The 16,055-nt window shown below is 43.3% G+C and overlaps 1 protein-coding gene across 4 annotated transcripts in view; it reads left to right on the forward strand.

Annotated features, from left to right (window-relative positions):
- LOC100067361 (signal-regulatory protein beta-1) overlaps positions 1-16,055 on the forward strand; it is a 46,159-nt gene that overhangs the window by 26,399 nt on the left and 3,705 nt on the right. The gene's annotated exons all lie outside the window — the stretch shown is intronic.

Consider the following 16,055-nt stretch of genomic DNA (forward strand, 5'->3'; position numbering starts at 1 on the left):
ATGGAATTAGTGCTCCTATAAAAGTGACCCCACAGAGCTCCTTAACCCCCTCCACCATGTGAGGATACAATGAGAAATCTGTATTCTGGAAGAGGGGCCTCTTGCAACCACGCTGGCACCATGACGTTGAACTTTCAGCCCCCAGAAGTGTGAGAAATAAGTTTCTGTTGTTTATAAGCCATCCAGACTATGGTGTTTTGTTATAGCAGCCCCAGCTAAGACGAAATCTAAATAAACAATGAACTTGGTTAACAATAATGTACCAGTACTGGTTCATTAATTGAAACTAATGTACCATACTTAAAAAAGATGTTAATAATAGGGGAAACTGTATGCAGCGGTATATAGGAACTCCCTATTATAGCCCCATTTTTCTGTAAATCTAAAGTTTTAAAAAAATCTATTAAAGAAAATTCACCATTTTGTCCTCAGTTGGATCTCTGCTTCTTGCACCTTCTAGAGGAACAACACAAGGAAATGTGGGAGACTTCTGTGTTAATATACCCAAGTTCTATCTTGCTCCACAAGTCTGAGCTTCCTTGTCCTCATTCTTCTGTCCTCTGCCAGAGTTCACTCCAGACCCAGGCACTCAGAGATCCCAGAGGAAGCTGCTCCTCAGTCCTCCATAATATTCATCCTAAATTTCTCCAATTGGTAAAGCCCAGGTCAGAACAAGTGGGCCCCGAGAACTTTGGGTTACCCGGGTGAGATGAGGTTGTTTGAGGATCTCACAGTGGGGGAATTACTACCTGTCCTAAGTCCAAGGATTCCCAGGTGGAAGACATTCTGAAGAGCCTGGTGGATGTTGTGATGCACCAGTCTGGAGAAGACGGCCCTCAGCTGTCAGCCCTCTTTGGAATTGCCTCAGGTGAGGAGAGATAGCTTGCAAAAGGTCATGCCTGGTAACATGCCACAAACCATGACTCATCCACATGGTTATATGAAGGCCCAGAGCTCTCACTCCAGCTCAGGACACTCTGAAGGAGCATCCCAGCACTAGAGCTCCATGGGAGGCAGCTGGGGTCTTCATTGGGAGTTCATGGCATCTCAACTTCTCCTTCTCCCAATTCTGCTTTCTTCTCCTTCCTTTCACAGATATTGATGCTAAAGATCCTCCTGAAAAATGAACTGCTTGTTAATCTTCATCTCAGAGTCTATTTCCCAAGGTATCCGACCTGGGAGAAAGAGGCTGAGTTGAGTACCAGAAAAAGTGGGTACTCCTTTGTCTCTAAGGGCCAAGAAGTGATGGAAGATGGGATTGTTTATACTACCATATACCATAGACCATATAGTCTTACTATACTAAGAGCAATGAGAATCCACAGAAGTGTTTAGGCCAGAGAGGGGAGTAGTCAGATTTGTGTTATAAAAGACCACTCTGGATAAATTAGGAGCAAGAGATTACAGGGGACGAAAGAAGATGGAGGTAGCCTGGTTAAGAGGTAATCGTTTTCATTCAGGTAAGAGATGATCAAGAGGGGTTTAGGAGTAGAACTAACAGGGTCTGGGAGGAGACAGATATGAGTGCACGAGCGAGGGTGTAGATCATCTGTCCCTTCTCGGTTTTGCCAAATGCACAGATAATGCTCCACATACTGCACGGGGTGGGACGGGAGAAGAGAATATCTGAGTGCAGATTATTATGAACTCGGTTTCAAATATTTGAGATATAGCAATGAAGATTTCAGAGTCAAAGGATACATACATCTGGATGACAGACTCAAGATTACTCAGCTACTGGGGGGTGCATTCAGGATTGGAACCTACATTGTGCCTGGCTCCAAATCCAATGCTCTTGACCATCAAGGCACTAAAAACCCCACCCTCCAAAGAGGTTAGAGTCTGGTGGAAGGTGTGAAGATTGCTGGAGTTGTGAGGAAGGGTAATATGATGGAGGCTGAAGCAAAGGGTTTGTCTGGTTCTCAGCAGGGGTCATGGATGGGCCTCCCAGAATGGAATTCATCATTTCAGAACAACAGGATAGGATGGAGACCTCACAAGGGGAGGAGGAGTCTTGCCACCTCATAGAGGATGATTGGGCCTGCTCTGCATTCTCCTCTTGTTCTAACACCTCTCCTGGCCTTGACAACCAGTCAGTCCCTGAGGAGGAGGCAGGGGTCAAAAGGAAGCAATGGGGAACAGCCATAGCAGTCAGTGCTTGACTATGGATGCTTGGACATTAAAGGGTCACCAGCTGAGTGTTGGCCAACATATCCCTGGACACAAGCTTTGTGCTTGGGTAGAGACCATCCCAGAGGTGAAAAAGAAGGAGGCCAACATGCTGTTTCCTTTCTCTTTTTGAGACTGTTTCTCCTGTCCTCCACTTCCTTTCTCAGGAGGTGGCCCCAGACACAGCACAAAGTGGAGAGACAGCCCTCACCTTTCCAAGTGTGTTTATAGGTGTGTTGCTTTCCCTCTTGGAGAATTTCCCCCCAGCCTCACCTTCCATGAAGGCTCTTCCACCGTCTAAAGCACAAATCATCACAATCTCCAAAGCTCTCACCTCTTTCCTAGTCAAACACAATTCCTCTGCAGGAAAGAGAAGGAGACAACTTCCTGGATTGTATGCAGGGATCCATAGCAAAACCAGCAGCCCACAGAAGACATTGCATCAGTGCTCATTTTTACCTCTGACAGCTCTGGAGTGAGGGAAGGGGTCTCCTGTAAAGTTCAACTCTACTGCCAGAGAGCGAGGCCATGGAGATCCAGGCTCCTCCCTGTAGCTGTGCAGCTCAGTGAGGCCCAGAAGTTGGGCTCATGCAGAAGGCGGACCACACCTGCCCATCACGAGGTTCCAGAAGCCCCTGGCCCACACCACGTCCCAGGGGCTCCTAGATAGTCAAGATCTATGGGGTTGGGGAGAACCTCAGATGAAACAAGGCTTAGGAAGGAGCACAATCCTGCAGAGTTTGCGTCCTCCACTCTGGAAACCATGGACATTTCCAGCAGCAACTTCTCAGCTTGTAGCAGCCTTGTCATTGAAATTTATAATTGTAGAGAAAAACTGTCAGAGTCCCGTGGCCTTTCCTCTCATCATGATCCCCTTCCACTGACATGGTGGAGAAAGGAACTGTGCTCTCTCCTCAGAGCAAAGCCCAAGACGTCTCCAGGACCACTTTCAGACAGAGCAGGCTCCAAGGGCCACAAGGGTGCCTGTCCCTGCCTCCCAGCCCACCCACCTCTGCACTCTCTGCTGCTGGGACTCACAGGTGAGTGGCCCCTCAGGTGTGTGTAATGGGGACTCCTTCTGCCTGTTTACTGTGTTCCCTCCAACTATTCTTCAAGAATTTCTTTTGGCAGGGTATTCAGGCAGAATTTGGAGCATTAGAATGGGATGGTCCCCAGCGCACAAAATCTCCCAGTGGCTGTGTCTGTTCCATACCTTCTGTGCAGGTAATGGACTCACCTCCACGGTCACAGGGCTGAGCACAGCACACATCACAGCTCTCATGCCCCCGCCCCTGGGAACCGAGGATCTGTCTTTTAAACATATTACCAATGTACAAATGCTACCTGCTCAACTGAGGAAAATGTGTCGGAAAACATCAAATTATGAAGCAAGAAAAGAATCCACAATGCCTCCATCCAGAGATAATCACTGCTAAAGTTATGCAGAGATTTGTGTGTTCACGGAACACAGGCCAGCAGTGGTCACTAGAGGTCCCTTTGGGTCAGTGATGGAAGCTGAGCCGTGCAGGTGCCCCAACAGAACTGCACGGCTCTGCCTCTACTTGCTGAAAAAGTTGAACAGGTATGTGGAGTCCACTCCCCAAGGCCATTGGTCCATGTTGGACCAGACAGCCTGAGGCTTTCAAACTAGATGACAGAGGAATGAGGACCATTATCCAAGGAAGAGGAAGGTGTGGATGTTTGAAGAGAGGATGAAATGTATGAGACACTCAGGCCCACTGGAGAATTTTAGCAAACGCTTAATGAAGAATTAATACCAATTTTCTACAATCACTTCCAGAAAAATAGAAGGGGAGGGAACATTCCTTCCTCATTTTTGAGGCCATTATTACCTTGACAGCAAAACCAGGTAAAGATGGTACCAAAAACAAAGCAAAAAAAAACCTAGAGACCAATCTCTCTCACAAAATTAGATGGAAATATCCTCAACAAAACATTGGCAAATAGAATTGAACAACGTGTAAAGTTATATACCGTGACTCAGTCAGATTTACTCCAGGTAAGCAGAACTGTTTCAACATCTGAAAATCAATCATTGTAGTTTATCACCTCTACAGGCTAAAGAAGAAAAGTTTCATGATACACCAATTGATGCAGAAAAATGATTTGACAAAATCCCCCATCCATACATGATGAAAACTTTCAGCCAATTAGAAATAGTGGCAAACTTCCCACTTTGCTAAAGAATGTCTACAGGAAAACATACAGCCATAATTATAATTAATGGTGAAAGACTGAAGGTTTTCTCCCTAAGATAAAGAACAAGGCAAGGATGTCCATTCTCAACTCTGAGTCAAGATAGTTCTGGAAGTTGTAGGAGAGAGAGAGAGAAAGAGAGAGGAGTAAGGGAAGGAAGAGAGGAAAGAAGGGAGGAAGGAAGGGAGGAAGGAAGGAAGGAAGGAAGGGAGGAAAGTGTGGAAATTACTAAAAGAAACCTTAACTAAATAGGAGTCGAGAGGGCCTGCAGAGGGAGCTCTCACACCCTGTCACACATAGTCAATTACTCAGGACAGCAATAGACCCTCGCATCCTGGAAGGAAGTAAAACTACTTTACTAGTTAAGGAGGATTTCTCTCCCCACCCAGCAACAGCTCAGCCAATGAGAAACTCCGCAGCTCAGCCAATGACGAGCGTTGTCACCCTGAACCGTTACTTTCCCGCATGGACTTGCGTTTAGAACAGCCCCTCCCCACTTTCCATTTTCTCTATGAAAGCAGCTCCCCTTCTTTGTTTTCTGGATTTGCGTATGATTCATCGAACATGCACATCCAAAATTGCAATTCTTTTGGCTATTCTGAAGTAAACTTATTTTGAGGGTAAAATAACAGGTGAGTTTCTTTTTAAGTTGACATATATGGTGTCAGAAAAGTAGGATCCAAAGGAGGCGATTTGGAGAAGCGTGAGCCCCAGAATGGAGCGAGGTTCCCCAATGAACCACTTGAGCTCATCGCTTCTGCTAGTTGCGCCTGCTTTGGGTTCAGTCAGTCTCCTCTCAGATTCCGAGCTCAGCTCTCCTTGCATTTTGAGCTCTCAGACTTTATTCAGGATCGAGAGGAGGGGCTTTGCTCTCTCCAAGTAGGGACTTTGTTCACCTGGTTCAAGGCTCTGTCCCCGGGGGTTCAAGGTGCCGTCCTTGGTGAGTACTCCACAGTTCCTTTTGGGGCTCAGGCTTGCTAAAATCCAGGAGTTTTTCTTTATCTTTCAGTTGTACAATATTTCTTGACTGTCACCACATAAGTGCTCCCCTTCACCCCCTGTGCCCACCCCCCAACCCCCTTTCCCTGGTAACCACTGAGCTGTTTTCTTTGTCCAAGTACCTGTTTATATTCCACATAGGAGTGAAATCATCTGGTGTTTATCTTTCTCAGACTGGCTTATTTTGCTTCGCATAATTCCTTCTAGGTCCTTCCATGTTATTGCAAATGGGATGAATTTGTCTTTTTTTCTGGCTGAGTAGTATTCCATTGTATATATATACAACACTTCTTTATCCAATCATCGGTCGATGGGCACTTGGGTTGCTTCCATGTCTTGGCTACTGTGAATAGTGCTGCAATGAACACAGGGGTGCATATGTTACTTTGGATCGTTGATTTTAAATTGTTTGGGTAGATACCCAGTAGTGGGATAGCTGGGTAGTATGGTAGTTCTATTTTCAGTTTTTTGAGGAGTCTCCATACTGTTTTCCACAGTGACTGCACCAGTTTTTATTCCCACCTGCAGTGTGTGAGGGTTCCCTTCTCTCCACACCCTCTCCAACATTTCCTATTTTTAGTCTTAGTGATTATAGCCATTTTAACAGGTGTAAGGTGGTATCTTCGTGTAGCTTTGATTTGCATTTCCCTGATGATTAGTGATGTTGAACATCTTTTCATGTGTTTATTGGCCATCTGTATATCTTCTTTGGAGAAATGTCTGTTCATCTCCTCTGCCCACTATTTGATCGGGTTGTTTGCTTTCTTATTGTTCCGTTGTGTGAGTTCCTTATATATTATGGAGATTAACCCCTTGTCAGATATATGATTTGCAAATATCTTCTCCCAATTGGTGGGTCATCTCTTCATTTTGATCCTAGTTTCTTTTGCCTTGCAGAAGCTCTTTAGTCTGATGAACTCCCACTTGTTTATTTTTTCTTTTGTTTCCCTTCTCTGAGAGGCCATGGTATTTGAAAAGATCCTTTTTAGTTCGACGTCAAAGAGTGTGCCACCGATATTATCTTCCAGGAGTTTTATAGTTTCAGGACGTATCTTCAAGTCTTTGATCCATTTTGAGTTTATTTTTGTGTATGGCGTGAGATAGTGGTCTACCTTCATTCTTTTGCATGTGGCTCTCCAGTTTTCCCAAGACCATTTATTGAAGAGACTATCTTTTCTCCGTTCTGTGTTCTTGGCACCGTTGCCAGAGATTAGCTGTCCATAGATGTGTGGTTTTATTTCTGGGCTTTCAGTTCTGTTCCATTGATCTGTGTGCCTGTTTTTGTACCAGTACCATGCCATTTTGGTCACTATGGCTTTGTAGTACATTTTGAAGTCAGGGGTTATGATACCTCCAGCTTTGTTCTTTTTTCTCAGGATTGCCTTAGCAATTTGGGGTCTTTGATTGCCCCATATGAATTTTAGTATTCTTTGCTCTATTTCCGTGAAGAGTGTCATTGGGATTCTCTTTGAGATATCATTGAATCTGTAGATTGCTTTGGGTAGTATGGACATTTTCACTATGTTTATTCTTCGAATCCATGAGCAAGGAACCTCTTTCCATCTCTTTAAGTCATCATCAATTTCTCTCAGAAATGTTTTAGTTTTCATTGTATAAGTCCTTTACCTCCTTGGTTAAATTTATTCCTGGGTACTTTATTCTTTTAGTTGCAATTGCAAATGGAATTGTATTCCTGAGTTCTCTTTATGTAAGTTGATTATTGGAGTATAGAAAAGCAACTGATCTTTGTAAGTTGATTTGTGCCCTGCAACTTTACTGTAGTTGTTAATTATTTCTATTAGTTTTCCGATGGATATTTTTGGGTTTTCTATATATAATATCGTCATCTGCAAAGAGCGAGAGTTTCACTTCACTCCTTATTTGGATTCCTTTTATTCCTTTCTCTTGCCTAATTGCTCTGGCCAAAACCTCCAGAACTACGTTGAGCAAGAGTGGTGATAGAAGGTATCCTTGTCTTATTCCTGTTCTGAGGGGGATGGCACTCAGTTTTTGCCCATTGAGTATGGTGTTGGCTGTGAGTTTGTCATACATATATGGCCTTTATTATGTTGAGGAATTTTCCTTCTATCCCCATTTTGTTCAGAGTTTTTATCATAAATGGTGTTGGATCTTGTCAAATGCTTTCTCTGCATCTATTGAGATGTTCATGTGGTTTTTACTCCTCAATTTGTTGATGTGGTGTATCATGTTGATTGATTTGCGGATATTTGAACCATCCCTGTGTCCCTGGTGTGAATCCCACTTGATCGTGATGCATGATCCTTTTGATGAATTGCTGAATTCGGGTTGCCAAAATTTTGTTGAGAATTTTTGCATCTATGTTCATCAGCGATATTGTCCTGTAGTTCTCCTTTTTCATGCTGTCCTTGTCAGGCTTTGCTATTAGAGCAATGTTGGCCTCATAGAATGTGTCAGGAAGTGTTCCATTGTGTCTAATTTTTGGGAATAGCTTGAAAAGCATAGGTGTTGAATCGTCTGTGAAAGTTTGGTAGAATTCCCCAGGAAAGCCGTCTGGTCCTGGGGTTTTATTCTTTGGGATGCTTTTGATTGCTGTTTCAAAATCTTTCCTTGTGATTGGTCTGTTCAGATTGTCTGTTTCTTCTTGACTCAGCTTTTGGAGGTTGTACGAGTCTAAGAATTTATCCATTTCCTCTAGGTTCTCCATTTTGTTGGCATATAGTTTTTCGTAGTATTCTCTTATAATCCATTGTATTTCTGTGTAGTCCGCTGTTATTTCTCCTCTTTCATTTCTGGTTTTGTTTATTTGAGCTTTCTCTCTTTTTTCTTTGTGAAGTCTGGCTAGGGGTTTGTCAATTTTATTTATCTTCTCAAAGAACCAGCTTTTTGTTTCATTGATCCTTTCTACTAACTTTTTTGTTTCAATGGCTTTTATTTCTGCTCTGATTTTTATTATTTCTCTCCTTCTGCTGACTTTGGGCTTTGTTTTTCTTTTTCTAATTCAGTTAGGTGTAATTTGAGATTGCTTATTTGGGATTTTTCTTGTTTGTTAAGGCGTGCCTGTATTGTGATGAATTTCCCTCTTAATACAGCTTTTGCTGCATCCCATATGAGTTGGTATGGTATGTTATCATTTTTATTTGTCTCCAGATATTTTTTTATTTCTCCTTTAATTTCTTCAATGAGCCATTGCTTGTTCAATAGCATATTGCTTAGTCTCCACATCTTTGCCCCTTTCTCAGCTTTTTTCTTGTAATTAATTTCTAGCTATATAGCATTATGATAGAAAAAGATGCTTGTTTTTATTTCAATTTTTTAAAATTTATAGAGGCTTGCCTTGTTTACCAACATATGGTCTGTCCTTGAGACTGTTCCCTGCGCACTTGAGAAGAATGTGTATTCTGCTGTTTTTGGATGGAGTGTTCTATATATGTCTATAAAGTCCAACTGGTTTAGCTTTTCATTTAATTCCACTGTTTCCTTGTTGATTTTCTGTCTGGATGATCTATCCATTGATGTGAGTGGGGTGTTGAGCTCCCCTGCTATTATTGTGTTATTTTTAATATCTTCTTTTAGGTTTGTTAATAGTTTCTTTATTAACTTTGGTGCTCCTCTGTTGGGTGGATAGATATTTATAAGCGTTATTTCTTGTTGGTGGAGTGTCTCTTTGATCATTATATATTGCCCCTCTTTGTCTCTCTTTACCTGCCTTATCTTGAAGTCTACTTTGATGTAAGTATTACGACACCTGCTTTCTTTTGTTTGCCATTAGCTTGGAGTATCATCTTCCATCCCCTCACTCTGAGCCTGTGTTTGTAATTGGAGCTGAGGTGTGTTTCCTGGAGGCAACAAATTGTTGGATGTTGTTCTTTAATCCATCTTGCTACTCTGTGTCTTTTTATTGGAGAATTCAATCCCGTTACATTGAGGGTGATTATTGATATATGAGGGCTTACTACTGTCATTATATCACTCATTTTCTGGTTTTCCTGCATTTCCTTTGTTTCTCATCCTGTGTGTTGGGGTCTACCCATTGAATTATGAAGTTTTTTTATGCTGTGCTTCTTAGTTTTTTCCTTATTTATTTTTTGTGTCTCTGTTCTGCTTTTTAGTTTAGTGGCTACCTTGTGCTTGTATTCAGAATCTCGTGGATGAGATAGTCCATTTCCTGATGGCCTGTTATTTCCTTAGTCTAAACTGATTCAGTCCCTTTCCTCCTCCCTTCCTAAGTGGTTTGTCTCATATCTTATTCCAACTTGTGTTGTGAGTTTGTGGTTCAAGTGACGAGATTGTCTTTGTTTTTTGTGTTTTCCTTCCCTTTAGCCTAATGCTATACTTGAGTATTTGCTATCCTATTCTGATTCTGCCTACCTATTTATCTCCTTACTCTGTGTTTTGTGACCCTTTCTCTCTTTTTTCTTTTTTCAGGTATGAGGGCCTTCTTGAGGATTTCTTGGTGGGTGCGGGGGGGGGGGGGGGGGAGTCTCATGGTTATGAAGTCCCTTAGCTTTTGTTTGTCTGGGAAAGATTTAATTTCTCCCTCATGTCTGATGGATATTTTCGTTGGATAGAGTATTCTTGGCTGAAGATTTTTATCTTTGAAATTTATGAATATGTTATTCAATTCTCTCCTACCTTGTAAGGTTTCTCCAGAAAAATCTGCTGAAAGCCTGATAGGGGTTCCTTTGTAGGTTATTTTCTTCTGCCTTGCTGCCCTGAGTATTCTTTCTTTGTCATTCATTTTTGCCAGTTTTACTACTATACACCTGCAATAGGTCTTTTTACATAGACAAATCTAGGAGATCTAGAAGCTTCCTCCAAACATATTTCCCTCTCATTCCCTAGATTTGGGAAGTTCTCTGCTATCATTTCTTTGAACAAGCTTTCTGCTCCATCCTCCTTATCTTCACATTCTTGAATACCTGTAATTCTTATGTTGCATTTCCTCACTGAGTTGGATATTTCTCAGAGACTTTCTTCATTTTTTTTCAGTCTTAGTTCTCTTTCCTCCTCTGTCTGGAGCATTTCAACATGTCTGTCTTAGATTGTGGTGATAAGCTCCTCTAGGACGTCCACTCAAGTGTTCAGGAAACCCGTATTTTGTTTTTTCTCTTCCACTGTGCCTTTCATCTCTAACATTTCTGATTGATTCTTCTTTATAGTTTTAATCTCTTTTGTGAAGTAGTTCCTGAACTCATTGAATTGTTTCTCTATATTCTCTTTTACCTCATTGAGCTTTTTGATGACAGCTATTTTGAAGTCATTGCCGTTTAGCTTACACATTTCTGTGTCCCCAGGACTGAGTTCTGGGTGCTTGTCATTTTCCCTCTGGTCTGGAGATTTGATGCAGCGCCTGATGTTGGAAGGTTGGCTCTTCCTCATTCTGATATTATTTGGTTGCAGTTACAGCCTATCACCACTGGGTGGGGGTCTGGAGCGGCATAGTCTGAACCCTCCACCTTCAGCGGAGATGGTGCAGGTCAGGGGAGGGGTGCTTTCTCCTGCGTGCAGTGAGGGTTTCTGGATCAGCTCTCGCTACCTGGTCTCCTGGGATCTTGGCTTGATGAGGTCACCCTGCATGAAAGATTTTGCCCCGTTAGAGGGCTTCCCTCTAGGCTGCAAGGGCCCTAGGGAGTCCTGGGTGATCCCGCAGACACGCGATCCCTCCCCTGCTCCTTCCCTCATGGAGTGTCCTGCCGCTGTGACCACAGTCTTTAGGGGAGGGAGCGAAGTTCTCTCTTACCCTGTTCCATTCTCCTCCGAGGGGTCTCCAGCCTCTCTTCCCTCCGTTGTGTGTCTGCGTGTCTCTCCAATGTTTTTGTGTTGTTAGGATATTTTCTGTTGGAGTATGGTTGCTCCTTTTAGTTGTATATTGGAGGGGAGAGAGTCCTGGGCAAGTTCACTCTGCCATGATGCTGACATACCCTTCCTTTTGCTTTTTTAAAATTTATTTTACTGAGGCTACATTGGTTTCTAGCACTCTATAAATTACAGGTATGCATCGTTACATTTCGACTTCTGTGGAGACTGTATTGTGTTCACCATCAAGAACCTAGTTTCCGTCCATCACCATACATACGTGCCCCTCTGTCCCTTTCATGCTCCCTCCACCCCTTTCCCCTCTAGTAACCACCAATCTGTTCTCCTTATCTATGTGTTTGTTTATTTTGTTTACCTTCCAAATATGAGTGAAATCATATCGTAATTGTCTTTCACCATCTGACTTATTACGTTTAGCATAATACTCTCGTGGTCCAACCAAGTTGTTGCAAATGGCACAATTTCATCTTTTTTGTGGTTCAGTAATATTCCAGTGTGTGTGTGTGTGTGTGTGTGTGTGTGTGTGTGTGTGTATGCCACAACTTCTTATCCATTAATTCATTGATGGGGACTTAGGTTGCTTCCAAGTCTTGGATATGGGAATAACGCTGCAATGAACATAAGGGTGCATATATCTTTTCACATTACTGTTTTTGTGTTCTTTGGATAAGTACCCAGAAGTGGAATAGCTGAATCTTATGATATTTCTCTTTTTAAGTTTTTGAGAAATTTCCTTTCTGTTTTCCATAGTGGCTGCACCAAGTTACATTCACACCATCAGTGCATGAGGGTTCCATTTTCTCCACATCCTTTCCAACACTTGTTATTTCTCGTGTATTTAATAATAACCTCTGTCATGGGTGAGGTGATATCTCATTGTAGTTTTGGTTTGCATCTCCCCAATGTTTAGTGATGTTGACCATCCTTTCATGTGTCTGTTGGCCATCTGTAGATCCTCTTTGGAAAAAATGTCTGTTCATATCCTCTGCCTATTTTTTGCCTGAGTTATTTTTGTTATTGTTGTTGTTGAATTGTATGAGTATTTTATATATTTTGGATATTAATCCCTTATTGGATATATAATTTGCAAATATTTTCTTCCACTTGGTGGATTGTCTTTGTGTTTTGTTGATAGTTTCCTTTTCTGTGAGGAAGCATTTTGGTTTGATGTAGTCCCATTTGTCTTTTGTTTCCCTTGCCTGATGAGACATGATATTCAAAAGGATGGTGCTAAGACCAAGATCGATAAGTGTACCACTTTTGCTCAAAGCTTTGTATAACTTTGCCTTTTTGTTTCAGGTAGGAGTGCTCCTTTCAACATTTCTTCAAAGTCAAGTCTATGGTGATGAGCTCCTTCAGCTTTTGTTTTTCTGGGAAAGCCTGTATTTCTCCTTCATATCTCAAGGATAACTTTGCTGGATAGAGTATTCTTGGCTGGTAGTTTTTGTCTTTCAATATTTTAAATATATCATCCCACTCTCTCCTAGCCTGCAGAGTTTCTTCTGAGAAGTCCACTGATAGCCTTATGGGAGTTGCTTTGTAAATTATTTTTTTCTCTCTGCCTGTTCTTAATATTCTTTCTTTGCAATGGGCTTTTGACAGTTTTAATATAATGCACCTAGAGCTTTTTTTGTATTGAGATAACAAATATTTCTATTAGCTTCATGTACTTGTATATACAATTTCTTCACTTGTTCTTTTTTCTTTTCTTTTTTTTGGTGATGAAGATTGGCCCTGAGCTAACATCTGTTGCCAATGTTCCTCTTCTTGCTTGAGGAAAACTGTCCCTGAGCCAATATCCATGCCAATCTTCTTCTATTTTGTATGTGGGATGCTGTCACAGCATGGCTTGATGAGCATTGTGTAGGTCCACAACTGGGATGTGAACCTGCAACCCCCTGGCCACTGAAGCCTAGCATGAGAACTGAACCGTATGCCACTGGGTTAGCCCCTCAGCTATGAGTTTTTTACATAATCTCTCTGATCCTTTCTCCTTCTCTTCTCCTTCTGGGATGCGCAATATCCTTATATTGCTTTTCCTAATTGAGTCAGATATTTTTTGCAAGATTTCTTCATTTTTGAAAATCTTAGTTCTCTCTCCACTTCCACCTTTTTTTTTAAGTTATGCTTTTTGGTGAGGAAGATTGGCCCTGAGCTAACTTCTGTTGTCAGTCTTCCTCTTTTTTTTTCTCCCCAAGCCCCAGTACAGAGTTGCATATCCTACTTGTAAGTCATTCTAGTTCTTCTATGTAACATGCCGCCACAGCATGGCTGTGATGTGTAAGTCCGTGTCCAGGATCTGAACCGGTGAACCCTGGGCCCTCAAAGCGGAGCATGCGAACTCAGCCACTTGGCCATGGGGACAGCCCCTCCACTTCCAGCTTAATCGTCTCTAGATTTCTATCTTCCAGCTCACTATTTCTCTTTCTTCCATATGGTCTGCTCTGTTTTCAATGCTTTTACTTTATTTTTTATCTCATTAATTGTCTTCTTCATCTGTAGAATTTTGTTTTATTTTTTTTTAGAGGTTCGATCTCTTTTGTGAAGTACTCCTTCTTTGCATTAATTTTGTTCTTGAGTGCATTGAACTATCTTCCTGGGTTTTCTTGGAACTCGTTGAGTTTCCTCATGATGGCTACTTTGAATTCTCTGTCAGTTAGGTCATAATCTCCCGTGACTTCAAGTTTGGGTCTGGAGAGAAGTCGTTTTCTTTCTGTTCTGGTGTGTCACAGTAGTTCCTCCTGCTGCTTGATGAGTTGTTCCTCTGCTGGCGCATTTGTGGTAGTAAACATCTTTCTGCCTTGGTTAAGCCTTTGGTTACTTTGGTTCTGAGCTGCTTCTGGTTAATTTGAGAGCTGGCACTTCCCGCCCTCCACTGCCTCAGCTAGAGGCATCGTCAGTGCCCTCCTAGTTTGGTTTGTGCCTCCACGTTGCTGGTTCCTTGCTGCTTCCAAGGTCACTTCAGTCGTGGGTACCATCACCATGGTCACTGGCTGCAAGCACCTCTGCTACTTCCGGAGTCACCTGGGTCTCACATTCCCCCACAGGCTCTCCACAGGCTCAAGTGCTGCTGCCACATGCACCACCTGTGCAGCTGCTTCTGGGTTCTCTGGGGGTGCAAGGCAGCACTGCTACCAGGGACACTGGGTTCACAGGTGTTGCTGTTGATGCCAGGGACTTGGGGTTTTGTATGCAGCCCCTCTGCTAGTAGGGCAGGTGTCCAGGGTGCCACACTGGAGGCTAGGTTCACGGTATTGCTGTGGCTCCTGCAGCCTCTATATCTGGTGCCAGTGTGCTTTTTGAAACCTCAGCCCAGGACACCACTGCCACTGCCAGGTGTATCCATGTTTTGGATTGGCGTTGCCAGCGTCAGGGAAGGAGGCTGCTCCCCTAGCTTTCTACCTCCTGGATGTCCAGTCCACCCATCTTCAGATGGATTGATGTATGGCTCTCTCAGGCATTCTGGTGTGCTGGGCATGCAGTCCTTTGCTGGTCCATGGGTATCCTCTAGGTTGTAGCTTAGAGAGGAGGGAGAAAGTGGACTACTCACTCCACTATGATGCCGATATCACTCAGGAGTTTTTCTTTGCATTTCAGATCCCTTTTGGAATCAGGGCTGGGAATCCAGCAACTTTGTTTTATTTTTAGATTCCTTCAAGGATCAGGGCTAGGACCCTAGCAACTTCCTTGGGTGGGAAAATCCAGAATCCTCATCTACTTGGCTCCACAGCCCTTGTCTGAACCAATCCCATCCAGCACTTGGTTCCAGGGATGAGGGAACTGAAAGCCTGAGAGACTTGCCCAGTCACAAGGCCAGACCACACTCCTGCCTCCAGACAGTGCTGCTGAGAAAATTCTGTTATTCTCCCCTAAATTCCAATTCCCTTTCCTCCTCCACACCTCCACCAAGAAGGGACTTCCCTTCTCCAATTCCATGCGCTCTTCTGGTTGAAAGATCTCTGCCTTAAGACTGGACTGCAGGAAATGGCAGAGACTACAGACTGCTTGGTGCCAAAGTCCCATCTAGAAAGACCATTAATTGAGGCTGGTTCAGCTGGAAGTTTCCGGATGTCAATTTTAAAGTGAGGCTCAAATTCTTGACTCAGCTGGGAAATAGAGTGGGTGCAGGTACAGGGTTCTCATCCTTTCTACTACTCAGTGCTCTCTCTCTCTCTCTCTCTCTCTCTCTCTCTCTCTCTTTTCTCTGCCTTTTTCCTTCTCTCTCATCCTCTTCTTCCTTTTTCTCCGACTTCCCTGTACTCCTCATCCTAATTCTCTTTCTTCTCCTCCCTCCCTCACACCTGTGGTGTCCTCAGATTACTTTATCCACTAGAAGGAGCTGCTCTCCAGTAGTTCAGACCCAGCAGAGTGTGTTGCTTTTCTTGGTCCAGCTGCATCAGCTCTGGAGAATGAAGGACTGGCTGGGAGGAGATTAGGGGCAGGGCGGAGAGCAGGGAGGATTAGGGTTGTCTTGGCTTGGGTGAACCAGGGGTAAGCAGGGTGTGGACTGACAGCTCTCCAGAACCACGTGAAGTGGGCAAGGACAGCTCCCACAGGAATGTGAGCCCCTGTGCCTGCCTGTTTTATAGCCCATGCCACTACCAGTGAAGGGGTGGGTGGGATGCCAGACTGGCAAAACAGCACATCTTCACAACAGGGCTGTGACCTGCATTCCCTCTCTGCCTGACAGAACTGGCCTTCACCTGCCTGGGGCAAGAATTCTCAGGAGATGATCCCACTCCCTGTTCAATTTCTCCATACCCTTTTTCATTGTTGTCCAGCAGGAATCAGAAAAACATTCACCCTGGTGGATGTGCAGATCTGAGTGAAAAACTCTACACTGGTCCTTTCCGATGGGAAGAAGTTCTATC

This window comes from Equus caballus, chromosome 22 (genome assembly GCF_041296265.1).
Source record: "Equus caballus isolate H_3958 breed thoroughbred chromosome 22, TB-T2T, whole genome shotgun sequence".
NCBI classification, from domain to species: domain Eukaryota; kingdom Metazoa; phylum Chordata; class Mammalia; order Perissodactyla; family Equidae; genus Equus; species Equus caballus.